Genomic DNA, 15,287 nt, shown 5'->3' with positions numbered 1-15,287 from the left:
TTCTGGGTAACTATTGTAAAGGCCCAGACTGACCCCATGGGACTCCCCTACACTCCCGACCTCCCCACCCCATGGGAGGCCCGCATACCGCACCCTCCACCCCCCCGGCCTCGAAACCCCACCCCGACTTCAGGCATCCCCGACCATGGAACCCCTCGACCCCCACCACCCCCAACCTTGGAACCCACACCCTAACTTCAGGCACCACCGAACACGGAACCTCCTGATACCCCCCCGCCCCCTGATCTCGGACCCCACTCCCCCAACCTTGGAACCCGCAACCTCAGATCCCCCCGTCCCCACCCCGACACCTTCTCCCGACCTCAGAACCCCCAACTGCCTCGACCTCAGAACCCCCAACTGCCCCGACCTCAGAACCCCCCGATCCCCTGTCGCTGACCTCGGTACCTCCCCCTCAACCTCCTAATCCCCAACCCACCCCTCCAACCTCAGAACCCGTGACCTCAGATCCCCCTGACCTCACAAATCTCCCGATCCCTCCGACCTCAGAACTCCCGACCTCAAAACCCCCACCACCTCGGAACCCCGTGACCGGCCCCACCCCCCCCGACCTTGGACCCACCCCCGGCCTCGAATCCCAACCCCCAACCTCGGACCCAACCACACACAACCACCACCCCCCCCCCAACCCTCAGAACCCTCAACTACGTCAGCCACCCCAGCCCCCACCAAATGTCCGAATACCCCACCCCCATGAATGTCCTGCTCGCTGCAACCCCCTCCTGATGTCCAACCCTGCTGCCCCCCACTCCAATGAATGTCCAGCCCGCTGCACCTCCACCAATGTCCGACACCTCTCACAGCCCCCCACGATGTCTAAACCCCCCCTCCCCATCCCCAGCAAACCTCTAAACACCCCCACCCCCCCAACTCCTTTTCACTTACATTAGGCACTTACCTTCTCCCTGGCCAGTCAATTTCAATGGGATCTTTAAACTGACCTGCTTTATGGCAGCTAGTGTCGTTAAAAAGGGGCACGTCATTCTTCAATTCAACGGTACTGGACGTCGATGCTGAGCTTCGGAGATAGCTGCGCTGCCTGATCTCGCCTGGCCTCAGTTGGAAGGTCGGGCAAGATAAGCACGGAAGGAATGTGGCGTGGATAAGTGGGCACGGAGTGGCAATCTGACGCTGATTGCCACTCTGAGGAAGTTACAGCCCAATGTCTCTTCCTTCACACTCCCCTGAGGGTGACTTGTTTGCTTTTCACCTTCACCTTGGAAGGTAGCCTTGCATTTTTAAGTAGTTTGTTCTGTCTCATTTCAAATTGCAAAATTTCCAGTCAGTTGAAAGTTGAAAAATCATATTTTCAAAAATATAGGGCCATAGTCTCATGACAGGTGATGGTATCATGCTGCAAGTGGCAGAAATGATGGCAGTAATATGTTGAAAGTGGAGGCTGGTGAAGTGAAAGGTGAGGTTGAGGGAACCCTGTTGTTCTGGGAAGGAGTGGAACAGGTGAGAACAGAAGTGTAGGAAATGGAACTCACAGGGTGGAGGGGAATCCTTGGTTATCAGAAGCAGTGGAAGAGAAGGTTCATCGTTAGAATGTGCAGAAATGGAAAAACTCAGAAAACAGAGTAGTGTCCCTACAGGAGGAGGACTGTGATGAGGTATATTCAAGGCTGGCGTGGGAGTCAATGGGCTTATAGTGGATAAAAGCAAAATACTGCGGATCCTGGAAATCTGAAACAAAAACAAAAATATCTGGAAAAATTCAGCAGGTCTGACAGCATCTGCGAAGAGGAACACAGTTAACGTTTCGAGTCCATATGACTCTTCATCAGAGCTAAGGAAATATAGAAATGAGGTGAAATATAAGCTGGTTGAGGGGGGTGGGACAGGTAGAGCTGGATAGAGGGCTTAAGCACTCCTTTCAGGTGAAGCAGCACTTCACTTGCGCTTCCCTCAATTTAGTCTACTGTATTCACTGCTCTCAATTGGTCTCCTCTACATAGGAGAGACCAAACGCAGACTGGGTGACCGCTTTGCGGAACACCTTCGGTCTGTCCACAAGCATGACCCAGACCTCCCTGTCGCTTGCCATTTCAACACACCACCCTGCTCTCATACCCACATGTCCGTCCTTGGCCTGCTGCAATGTTCCAGTGAAGCTCAACACAAACTGGAGGAACAGCACCTCATCTTCCGACTAGGCACTTTACAGCCTTCCGGACTTAACATCGCGTTCAACAACTTCAGATCATGAACTCTCTCCTCCATCCCCACTCCCTTTCCAATCCCCCTTTTTCCAATCATTTATCTCCAACTTTTAGTCGATTTTGATCCTTTCTCCCCACCCCACCCCCACTAGGGCTATCTGTCACTTGCTTGTCCTGCTTTCTACCCTTAATGTCACCATTAGTACATTCCTTAGCTAAAATCACCACCTTCAACACCCCTTTGTCCTTTTGTCTATGACATCTTTGGCAATCTTTTCTTTGCCTCCACCTATCACTGGCTCTTTATCCAGCTCTACCTGTCCCACCCCCCTCAACCAGCTTATATTTCACCTCATTTCTATATTTTCTTAGTTCTGATGAAGAGTCATATGGACTCGAAATGTTAACTGTATTCCTCTCCGCAGATGCTGTCGGGCCTGCTGAGTTTTTGTTTTTGTGCAGCTTATAGTGGATATTGGTCAAAATTATTTCTGATTTCCAGCAACCACAGTAGTTTGCCCTGGTTGTATCTGAGTCTACTTCTTCTGAGCAAGTACTTTTCAGAGTGAGATGCATTGATGGAGTACCAGAAGTGATACTAGGTGGCCCAGATAATAAGGCATCCTTCTGCTGTACCCGTAAAAACAGAAAGTAGAAGGAGGACATTATCAAAACAATTTTTTACATAATATCCATCCCCAAATAATTGGCATGATGTTCTGATTTATGGTGATTATTGAGCTTAGGTGAGTAACTAGCATGATGTGTAAAGCAAGGATAATTACTCTAAGCTGGATCTATGCCATCTGTTTCCCCATCACCTGCCTTCTCGTCTAGGTTCCAAGTGTTAATCTGCAGAACCAACACCTCAAATGGAGTTGTGTCTTTCATTCCAGTTGCCTTGTCCAGCTGTGAACAGTTGCATTCTGTTGTGTGTTACTTACTCCTTCAAAAGCAGAAGCAATACATTATGTGACAAAATGTGCATAGTGTCTGCCTCTCCTCACCAACCCCCCCATCCCCACTCCCCCCTCCCAACCACAAACCCTGCTGGTAGCAATCGTCAAGACAGACATGTATGGCATACAAGGCTGATGATGGAAGAAGTTATCAGTGCACTGACCTGGGAAGATGGACAAGGGAATTTGTGGAAAGGATGTAATAGTATGTCTTTGGTACCTATGAGTAGGTGGAGGGAACAGGAACAAATGCATAAATTGCAGCCAAGAGACTATGCTTGTAATGCTGGCTGCATTACATAAATAAGAATTGACTTTGGTTCCATCCACCTTGCCACTCCTGGTGAGGTTATTGAATCTTTTCTTGCACTTTAGCCACCTCCTCTGGACAATACTGCTGTTGACCACCTCCTGTCAAGCCCTTCCCTCCTCTGCTCCACTTTCTGCAACAAGACATTGTTGCTAGCGACAAATAAGGGGCCTTAATTCTTCCACTAGATTTTTCCGAATAAACAGGCAATTTCCAGCAAAATGAATGTGCACAGAATACAGACAGCTAAAAACATATTGGCCAGGATTTTCAGCTTGGCATGTGCTGACACGCATGAGCGTGAAATAGTGCGCAATGACCTCGGGCGAGCGTCCCGACATCATTGCGCACACACACGATACATTGGTCGGAGGGCACATGCGGGAGTCGGCAGCGCACCGCCTACTATTAAGAGGGCTGTTAAGCCCATTAATTAATTAATTAATCTGAATGTTTCCCTGCCCTTCAAACCTTGTAGTTAGAGGACAGGCGAGTAGGTCTTTGCATTTTTTGCGAAACCTCATCCATGGGCAGGATGAAGTTTCAAACAGTGATTGAAAAAATAATTTAACCTCATTTTTAACATGTCCCTGTTCACATGAGGGGACGTTTTCTTTATTTTTGAATTCCTTATTTTTAATGTTAAAAATCTTTAGCTTCCTGAGGCAGTCCTGTGCCTTCAGGGAGCTTTCACTGAGCGTACCTCTGTGCATGCACACACTACAGCGTTTGCGCTCCTCCCGCCCCCACCCCTGCAGTGCTGAGGTTATCAGTGCATGTTTCATGCTGGCTGGCCGTTAATTGGCCAAACAACATGAAATCGCGGGCGGCAGATCATTGCACAGCTGCTCCCGGGCCTGTCCACCACGTCCGCCCAACAAGGGGAAATCCTCCCCATTGAGCTTTAAATGCAGCCTGCCAAATGCAGTGCTCCCAAAGCCATAGTGCCTTTAAACAACTTCCTCGCCACAATAGGCTTGGGCCCAATCACAAGGCACACATCCACTCTACACAAGTCAATTGAGTCTGCTCAAATGCATTTCACAGAGGAGCAAGAGGAAACTTGGCACATACGTCTTCGGCAATACAGAAAGTGGTTTGCTCTGTGGTTTGGTTTTGGAATGTTCCAGGGAATGATCTGACCTGTACTAGATTCATTCTATCTGGCATTTGTTTTCCTTAAACAAGGCGGGCTCCAAGGATTCTTGGCATGTTGTTTTGAATGAAACCATCTCATCTTACAGCAACTATTCACTAATATCTCTCTTCATATCAGGCAATTAGATTTTGGAAACCATACAATGTCAAAAAACAAGACAAATAGTTCTGCTATTGGTCAGTGGAAGCGATCTGTGGCAAGATGCACAGACCATGAGTCCAGCTGCTAGCACTGACTGGAGCACAGAGAAACATGTTTCTGTATAACCCTATAAGGGCTAATGTTTTGCTGCTTATTGCAGCCAAGGAACAAATATCTCTGTGCAAAGCAAAAATGGGTGGGGTAGGGGGGGAACAGTAACTTGAATTTAGAAATTAAATGTAAGACCGGAATCCACTCACAGTGCCAATCCCAGATTAAAAGGATCTGAGCAGGCAGCAAGCACAAGATCAAAAGGTGAATAATAAAAACAGAAAATGTTGGAAAAACTCAGGTCTGACAGCATCTGTGGAGAGAGAAACAGAGTTAATGTTGAGTCTGTATGGGCTTAAAACATTAACACTGTTTTTCTCTCTCCACAGATGCTGTCAGACCTGTTGAGTTTTTCCAGCAAGTTCTGTTTTTATTTCAGATTCCCAGCATCCACAGTTTTTTGTTTTTATTTTAGACCAGAAGATGTGTTTTCCTCCCAGGTGCAGCACAGATGCTGAAGAACTTGTGGTTGCTGTTTTTGGCTTCATAGCTGATGGTCATTTCCTCTCAAAATGTCAGCAGCAATTGGCTATCCTCCCCTGCATTGTTCTGCAAACTGATTTACTATTAGTGAAATCATGAACTCACAACTTTAATTGCCATAAGTGAGCCTCTTGAATTCTGTCAGTGAGTTTGGTACATTGCAAACCAATACTAATGACTAAGGACATACCTGTAGCAGACAAATCCAAAGGGTCTCAATTTCCCTGGGGGTTCTCTTTCACCAGCTCAAGAGTAGTCATGCAAAACAACTGTCCACCCTAGCACTAAGACACAGGCTCAATTCCAAATTGCGGCGGAGTGGTTGGGGAAGTGGGGAGGGGAGTCAATTCCATGGTTGATGTGACCCAATGGCTTTTTCAAGAGTTCTTCACTAGCATCTGCTTAGATCTGCACTTGTGTGATGGAACAGCCACTTGTGGTTCTTGGAATCCTTCCAGGCTTAAAAAAATGGACATTTTGCATCAGCTTCAATTGCTAAAAGAACTATTTCACTGAGCGACAAATTACCTTTGTCTGGTAACAGTATAGGGCATTTGCTGAGGTACACAAGTGTCAGGTGTGGTGTTCAATGGTTTAATTGACCTCTGCTTGAATATGTTAGTCTGTGAATTATCATGTTCACTGTGCTCGATTGATTAAGTCTGGGATTGTCTCTGAGGACTAAAGTAAGTAGAAGCTTCCAGAAAGACCTGAGAAGCCTCAGCTGTGAACATGTGTGTAAAAATCCTGCGATTGCTGAGATATTTTAAAGCATTGTAAATGGCTGTGAATGTCCATTTTTAATTAGGTATTTGTTTGAGACTCAGGACTGTCTGAAGCTCAAAATGCCAAAGGTTACATGATTTATAGTGGCCATTTTAACAGTCTCTGTGTGTCCACTTTTTAAAAGTATTGACTGAAATTTCATAATGTACTGGGGAATGATATTATTATATACCCCTATTGCCTTTACGTGAAGGTATTATAAGATATTATCAGCCAACTAACTGAGTGAAGACTTGACGCTTGGTGAGAGGGGAGTTCTAAATGTTAATTTTGTTCTTAAAATCTAATCTAGTCTGTAATTAGCAATAACTGGAAAGTACTGTGTAAGTAGGCTAAATTCTTTCTTTCTTGCAGTTTAGACAGGGGAAACTCACTCTCAGCTATACGAGCTGAGTAGTTAATTAGCTAACTGGTTGAATCTGGTTCTGTATGGTTCAGTTTACCATAAATTCAGGGTTCTTTAGTGCAGTCTTGGCAAATGGAGTGTAGCCGACTAACTGATTGAAGACTTGGAGTTTGGTGAGAGGGGAGTTTGGGAAAGGAGGTATTAATTTCCTCTTTCTATCTTTCTCACTCCATAGAAATTAGTTCTTGCTCTACTACAGGGAAAGGAGCTGGCTGTTTGGTGAGTATCTGCTAAGTTGATAAGTTCTATTCTATTCCTAGGGTTTAAAATAGTACATAATTTGGTGGTAAAGTTAATCAAATATATAAGAAAGCAACATAAATAAGTGATTAATATCACACAGAATCACAGTGCAGAAGAGACCCTTCGGCCCATCGAGTCTGCACCGATATAATTAAGTAATTATTTAAAACACAGTAAGGATGCAGGACAGGTGATGTGTCAAGGCTGCAGCATGTGTGAGCTCCTGGATAACATTGTGATCCAGGGAAAACATGTCCGCAGTAAGTGTTTGTGGCTTGAGGAATTTCAACTCAGAGTCACTGAGCTGGAGGCTGAGCTGCAGACTCTCCGAGACTTCAGGGAGGGGTAAAGTTACCTGGATGTTTTATACCAGGAGGCAGTCACGTCACTTAGGATAGGGTCTTCTGATTTGATCAGTGGCCAGGGACAGGAGGCTGTGACTGTGAGTGAGGCAAATAAGGGCACCCAGAGTGTGAGTCTCTACAATTGTCCAACAGGTCTGAGGTTCTCTCAGCTTGTTTGGATGAGAGCAGGGGCTGCAGGGTGGATGAGCAATCTGACCATGGCACTGTGGTACAGGAAGCCATCTGAGTGGAGGGAGCAAAAAGCAATGTAGTGTAGTAGGGGACGGTATAGTAAGAGGGATTGACATTGTTCTCTGTAGCAAAGAGCGAGTGTCCAAATGGCTTTGTTGCCTGGATTTCTGGATTATTACCTGAGCCATGTGCAAATTGGCATGGGACAAAAAAGATTAGAGAAATGAATGCATGGCTCAAAGACTGGTGTGGGAGAAGTGGGCTCTGGCTCATGGGGAACTAGCACCATTAGTGGGGAAAGTGGGATCTGTGCTGGGGCTGATGTCCTTGTGAGCCGCCTAACTAGGGAAGTAGAGAGGGTTTTAAACTGAATAGTGGGGGCAAGGGATCAAATTTGGGAAGATGTGGTAAAATAAAGAGTACAGACAAGGCAAGAGAGATAGGTATTATTAGTGGGGAAATGATAAACAAACTGTGACAGGAAGGGACAGAGTACAAACCTAAGAGTAAATCAGCAGATCAGGATGGACAGTACAAAAATAATAAAAGGGCAAAACAAAAGGATCTATATCTAAATGCACGTAGCATTTGAAACAAAACAGATGAACTGATAGTGCAAATAGAAATAAATAAGTATGATTTGATAGCCATTACAGAGACATCGCTACAGGATGACATAGATTGGGACCTGCATATTGAAGGGTACATGACACTTAGGAAGGACAGGAAGTTAGGAAAAGATGGAGGGGTGGCTCTGTTAATTAATGATGGTATTAACACATTAGAGAGGGATGACCTAAGTTCAGGAAACCAGGATGTAGAAGCGGTTTGGGTTGAGATGAGGAATGATAAAGGCAAGAAGTCATTTGTGGGAGTGGTGTGAATGCCTCCTAATAGTAACTACACAGTAGGACAGAGTATGAAAGAAGAGGTAAAGATATAGCAATAACCATGAGGGATTTTAATCTACATATAGACTGGAAAAATCAGATGGGCAAAGGTATTGTAGATGAGTTCGTAGAATATTTTCAGGATAGTTTCTTAGAACAGCATATTCTGGAGCTAACCAGAGAGCAGGCTATACTCGACCTGGTATTGAGCAACAAGATAGGATTAACTGATAATCTCCTATTGAAGGCACTAGCAGCGATCACAATATGATTGAATTTTACATTCATTTTTGAGGGAGAAACGAGTACGTCCAAGACCAGTATTTAAACTCAAGAAAGAGCAAATATGAGGGCATGAAAGCAGAGCTAGCTAAAGTGAATTGGCAAATGAGGTTAAGGGATATGTCAATAAAAGTTCAGTGGCAGGCATTTAAAGAGATATTTCATGGTACACAGAATATATACATACCAATGAGAAAGTAAAATTCCAAGGGGAGGGCCCACCATCCCGCAGTTAACTAAAAAAGTTAAAGACAGTATCAAACTTAAAGAAAAAGCATATCATTACACAAAGAGGGTGACCGGTCAGAAGATTGAAAATAATATAAAGAACAGCAAAGAATGACAAAAAGATTAATAAGGGGGGAAAAATTAGAGCATTAGAGACAAAAAGATTAATAAGAAGGGAAAAATTAGAGTATGAGAGAAAGCTAGCTAGTAACATTAAGATGGATAGAACGAGTTTCTATAGATATTTAAATGAGAAAAGTTAACAAAGCGAGCGTTGGTTCTAGAGAGTGCGTCTGGGGAATTGATAATGGAAAGCAGGGAGATGGCAGATGATTAAACAGATTTTTTTTTTGGTCTTCACTATGGAGGACGCAGGTAAGATCCTAGAAATAGCTGTAAATCAGGAAATGGAAGGGAGGGGGAAACGTGGGAAAATTACAATCACCAGGGAATTGATATTGAGCAAATTGTTGAGGCTGAAAAAATCCCCAGGTCCAGATGGACTTCACCCTAAGGTCTTGAAGGAAGTGGCTAGTGAGTTAGCTTATGCACTGGTTTTAATTTTGCAAAATCCACTAGATTCAGGGAAGGTCTCATTGGATTGGAAAATAGGAAATGTAACTCCTTTATTCAAAAAGGGAGGGAAACAGAAAGCAGGAAACTTTAGGCCAGTTATCTTAACATATGTCATAAGGAAAATGTTAGAAGCTATTATTAAAGATGTTATTGCTGGGCACTTACAAAAATTCAAGGCATTCAGGCAGAGTCAACATGGTTTTGTAAAAGGGAAATGATGGACAGGATTTTTCAGTCGGCATGCGGGGCTGGGCCGATGGGTAAAATGATGCACGATGACGTCAGTTGTGCGTCCCAATGTCATCACGCTGTCTCACGATGTTTCATTCGGTGGGCGCGCGCTGGAGTCGGCTGCGTGCCTGCCGATATGTAAACAGTCTAGTAAGGCTATTAAGGATCTCATTAAGATTATTGTAAACGCTGTCTGTCCAACTTTAGGGTTGGCGGCAGGCGAAAAGGCCAAGCAACCTTCGCGTTTTTTAGGAAACGTCACCCACGAAATGGATGAGGGTTCCTAAAGCTTTTACTAAATAAATTTTTAAAATTTCATAAACATAAAAACATAGCTCCGTGCCTCAGGGAGATTGAATCGGTCTTTTGCATGCATGTGTGAGAGCGCTGACCCTGACTCTCCCTCTTTTTCCTGCCCGCACAGGCAGTGCTGAGCACTACTGCTCGTGCATTACGCTAGGCAGGCCTTAATTGGCCCATCCACGTAAAACGGCGGTGTGGACCCGATCACGGGCGAGCCCACCCACCAACTGAAAAATTCTGCCCCATGTTTAACCAATTTATTGGAGTTCTTTGAAGGAGTCACGTGAGTTGTCCATAAATAGGAACCGGTGGATGTACTATACTTAGATGTCCAGAAGACATTTGATAAAGTGCCACATCAAATGTTTTTGCAGAAGATAAAAAGTCATGGTGTAGGGGGTAACATATTGGCATGGAAAAAAGATTGGTTAGCCAACAGAAAGCAGAGAGTTGGCATAAATGAGTCTTTTTCTAGTTGGCAGGATGTGATGAGTGGTGTGCCACAGGGATCAGTGCTGGGGCCTCAACTTTTTACAATTTATATAAATGACTTGGATGAAGGGACCGACGGAATGGTGGCTAAATTTGCTGATGACACCAAGATAGGTAGGGAAGTAAATTGTGATGAGGATGTAAGGAGGCTACAAAGTGACATAAGCTGAATCGGGGCCTGCGCTCTACCGTGCATGCGCACAAAAGAGGCACCTCAGGGAGATCATTTGAAGGCTTGAAAACTGTAATAAAGGTTAAAAAAATTTTAAGGACATGTCCCCTCATGTGAAGCTGTCACATGAGCTGGGACATCTCCATTAATTTTTTGAAAAAATTTTATTTAATTAATGAACCCTTCATGAAACCTCATCTCACCTGTGGATGAGGTTTCATGAAAAATGCGAAGGCCGCCTGGGCTCTTCGCCTGCCCGCCAACCTTAAGGTTGGATGGGCAGCATTCTTAAAAGCTTTAATTACTTTGTTAATGGCTTTAATAGGTCTTTGACAGTTCGCCGGGTGAGCCGCTAACGTGGCTGCTCGCCCACCGAACTGACAATCTAAATGATGTGAGGTGACGTCGGGACGCCTGCCTGATGTCATCGCGCGTCATTTTACGCGTCAGTGAGCAGGCCCCCCCCCCCCACCCGCCAACGGAAAAATTCTTCCCAGAGTTAACGTTTCGAGTCCATATGACTCTTCTTCAGAGCTAAAGAGAAGTGAAAATGTGATTAAATTTATACTGTTTAAGGGGGGTGGAGCAGGTGAAGCTGGAGAGAAGACCAGTGATGGTAGAGGCAAAGGAGAGATAGCTAGAGATGTTGTGGACAAAAGAACAAAGGGGTAATAATGATAGTGGTACTGGCTAAAGGAGGTGCTGATGGTTGCATTAAGGTTAGAAAGCAGGATGTGATAATAGCAAGACAAGGGTAAGAACTCTGGGAAGAACATAAACAAGTGACAGATGGCCCTTGTGGGGGTGGGGTGGGGGGAGGGGATGGTGGTGGGAAAAAGGATTGAAAATAGGATAAAAGGTGGGGATAAAACAATGAATAAAAATGAAAATAAATAAAAATAAAAAATAAAAATAAAAAAATTAAAATGAATATTGAAAAATGGGGATAAAAAAGGGCGTGAGGATGGAGGAGAGAGTTCATGGTCTGAAGTTGTTGAACTCAGTATTCAGTCCAGAAGGCTGTAAAGTGCCTAGTCAGAAGATGAGGTGCTGTTCTTCCAGTTTGCGTTGTGTTTCACTGGAACATTGCAGCAGGCCAAGGACAGACATGTGGCTGTGAGAGCAGGGTGGGGTGTTGAAATGGCAAGTGAGAGGAAAATCTAGGTCATGCTTGCAGGACAGATCAAAGGTGTTCTGCAAAGCAGTCACCTAGTCTGCGTTTGGTCTCTCAATGTAGAGGAGACTGCGTTGGGAGCAGCAAATGCAGTAGACCAAATTGAAGGAAGCACAAGTGAAGCGCTGCTTCACCTGAAAGGAGTGTTTCAGCCCTTGGATGGTGAGGAGGGAGGAGGTAAAGGGGCAGGTGTTTCACCTTCTGTGATTGCATGGTAAGGTGCCATGGAGGGGGATGAGGTGTTGGGGGTGAAGGAGGAGTGGACCAGGGTGTCCTGGAGGGAACTGTCCCTATGGAATGCTGACAGTGGGGTGAGAGGAAGATGTGTTTGGTGGTGGTATATTGTGGGAGTTGATGGAAATGGCAGACAAAAGTCCTTTGAATGCAGAGGCTGGTGGGGTGGAAAGTGAGGACAAGGGGGACCCTATCATGGTTCTGGGAGGAAGAGGAAGGTGTGAGCATAGAGGCGTGGGAGATGGGTTGGGCACGGTTGAGGGCCCTGTCAACCACAGTGGGTGGTAAACCTCAGTGAAGGAGGATATGTCAGAAGCGTCGTTTTGGAAAGTGGCATCATCAGAACAGATACGAGGGAGGCGAAGGAGCTGAGAGAGTGGGATGGAGCCCTTAGGAAGCAGGGTGTGAGGAGCTGTAGTCGAGGTAGTCATGGAAGCCAGTGGGCTTGAAGTGAATATTAGTGGACAGTCAACCACCAGAAATTGAGACAGAAAGGTCAAGGAATGGAGTGTCTGCAGGGCTATACTTCTCTAAGAACATTACCACCTCCTCAACTTGGACCTGCAGTAGCACAGCAGGCCAAGCACTGCCAGAGGCCATCAAAAGGTCATTGTAGCCCTTGATGTATAAACCAGCAGATCTGTCATGGCTGGAATGGCAACACTGTCAACATGTTTTGATTTGCTGTGCATCATTGTATCCAGAAGGTCACTGAGGCCCTATATGCAAAGAACGGGGCTGCTGGTGGGCTTCATTGCAGAGAGAAGCAGGAGGAGTGGTCATGCAGCTTTGTCAAGGAAGCAAGCTTCCCAATGGTGCAGGAAGCCATCGACCACACGTTCATGGCTCAGCTGTTACACATTTCAATGGTGAGATGTTACTGCAACCATCCCTGAATTTGCAACTAGTGTGCGACCACACTCGGATCATCACGTTGGTGAATGCCCACTAACACAGCAGCAGTCATGCTGCTTTCATCCTGAACCAGTTTCCCAATTCTGCCATCTTCAAGCCACCATATTGTTGCTCGGTGACAAGGGCTACCATCTCAATATGGTGGCAGTAGTCTGGGCTGGCTGGTTAACAGGCAGCAGTACGAGAACTGATCGAGCAGCAGTGGTGCTGTTATCCTGAGAGAAGTCAGAAGGTTTAGGCACTTCCAAGTCACTGATGCTTCCCTGGGGCAGCACCTCCACAATCCTAGTAATCTGCTGGAGCACAGATTACTGAACGGCTGTGAGAGCCTACCCTTTGAACATTGGTATCTGCAGCCACGAGAGCAGCAGTCTGAGCCTAAGTGGCACCAAGCTGGTTTTGCATGGCAACAGGGAAAGATCTGATGAGCTCAGACTGACCTTCAATGCAGCACTCAAATGTTAGGTGGAAGATTTCAATCAGAAGAAAGTCATGTATTTTTAATATCTTAATCAGGAGAAAGAAGGTGTCACTTTGACTCTGGTTACTTATCCCAGGCAGATCATTTGTGATCTAGTATGCACAAGGTCATTTCAAAGGCAGTATTCAATACTTCCTATCTTTGATTGAAAAGCAAGAAATAGCCCAGAGAAGCATTTGAGTAAACACCAACAATATAACAGGAACATCTATCTATTTTTCTTACAGAAATAGGGAGAAAATCATAATGTGTTAAAGAGTTGGAAATAGAAAAAATTGAATAAAGTACATGAGAACTATATATATAAAAGACAAAGAGAAAAGGAAGCCAAACAGAAAGACAGAGAGAAACAGAAATACTCAGGTTAAGGAACAACCAGAGAGATGCAGCTTTAAAGAATCTTTCTATACTTATTCTTGTTTTGTTTTTTGTACATCTACATTGAGAATTCCCAATGTCAGGAGACATGCAGCCCCATGGAGGGCCTGGAGGGCTGGTGCAAGGTCTTGGGATTTAATTGTGTTCTTCTCCTGGGTTAGAGCATGCTCTTGATGTAGTCAGAGCCTGGGAACAAGGTTGTTTATTTGCATGCCATCTTCTCACTTAATATAAGTGAAACATGATTATCAGTCAATGTAATAAAGCCTGTCTTATGAAAACCACTTGTGCATGAATGGTAAGCAGAGTGACTGTGGCCAGACTAATAACCTGCCTTGTGACAGTAATCACAAATGAGGTGTGGCCGAGGTCTGGAACAAACTGCTCAGAGACTTTTTCACTTCTTTTATGTGTTATAGCATCTCCAACTTACACTCCAACTCCGTGACTCTCAGCTGGAGAGTTTTGAGACCGTGACATCTGCTGCAGATGTGTTCTCTCAAAACAATCTCACTGTGCATAAACTTCCGGATACTGCAGTCCACAAAAATCAGGACAAATCCAACCCAACTAATTACCACCCCATCAATCTACTCTCAATCATCAGCAAACTGATGGAAGGTGTCATCGACAATGCTATCAAATGGCACTTACTCAGCAATAATCTGCTCAGTGAAGCTCAGTTGCAGGGCTGCTCATTTCATAACCTCATTTCAGCCTTGGTCCAAACATGGACAAAAAAGCTGAATTCAAGAGGTGAGGTGAGAGTGACTGCCCTTGACATCAAAGCAGTGTATGTGTAGCTCCAAGAAGTCCTGGCAAAATTGCTGTTAATGGGAATCAGGGGAAAACTGTCCTCTGGTTGCTGTCATACCTAGCACAAAGGAAGATGGTTGTGGTTGTTGGAGATCAGTCATCTCAGATCCAGGACATCATTGCAGGAGTTCCTCAGGGTAGTGTTCTCCGCCCAACCATTTTCAGTGGTTTCACCAATGGCCTTCCTTCCATCATAAGGTCAGAAGTGGGGATGTTCGCTGATGATTGCACAATGTTCTGCACCGTTCGCGACTCCTCAGATACTGAAACATCCATGTCCAAATGTAGCAAGACCTGGACAATATCCAGGCTTGGGCTGACAACGGGCAAGTAACATTCATGCCTCAAATGCCAAGCAATCACCATCTCCAACAAGAGAGAATCTAACCATCGCCCCTTGACTTTCAATGGCATTACCATCACTGAATCCCCCGCTATCAACATCCTGGGGGTTACCATTGACCAGAATCTGAACTGGACTAGCCATATAAATTTTGTGGCTACAAGAGCAGGTCAGAGGCTAGGAATCCTGTGATGAGTAACTCACCTCCTGACTCCCCAAAATTTATCCACAATCTAAAAGGACAGGTCAGGAGTGTGATGGAATACTCCCCACTTGCCAGGATGAGTGAAGCTCCCATAAGACTGAAGAAGCTTAACACCATCCAGGACAAAGCAGCTCACTTGATTGGCACCACATCCACAAAAATTCACTCCCTCCACCACCAATGCACAGTAGCAGCAGTGTGTACCATCTACAAGATGCACTGCAGGAATTCACCAAGGCTCCCTAGACAG

This window comes from Carcharodon carcharias, chromosome 5, assembly GCF_017639515.1.
Source record: "Carcharodon carcharias isolate sCarCar2 chromosome 5, sCarCar2.pri, whole genome shotgun sequence".
Classification (NCBI taxonomy): domain Eukaryota; kingdom Metazoa; phylum Chordata; class Chondrichthyes; order Lamniformes; family Lamnidae; genus Carcharodon; species Carcharodon carcharias.
The sequence above is the reverse complement of the archived record's forward strand: the minus strand, read 5'-3'. Positions refer to the sequence as shown.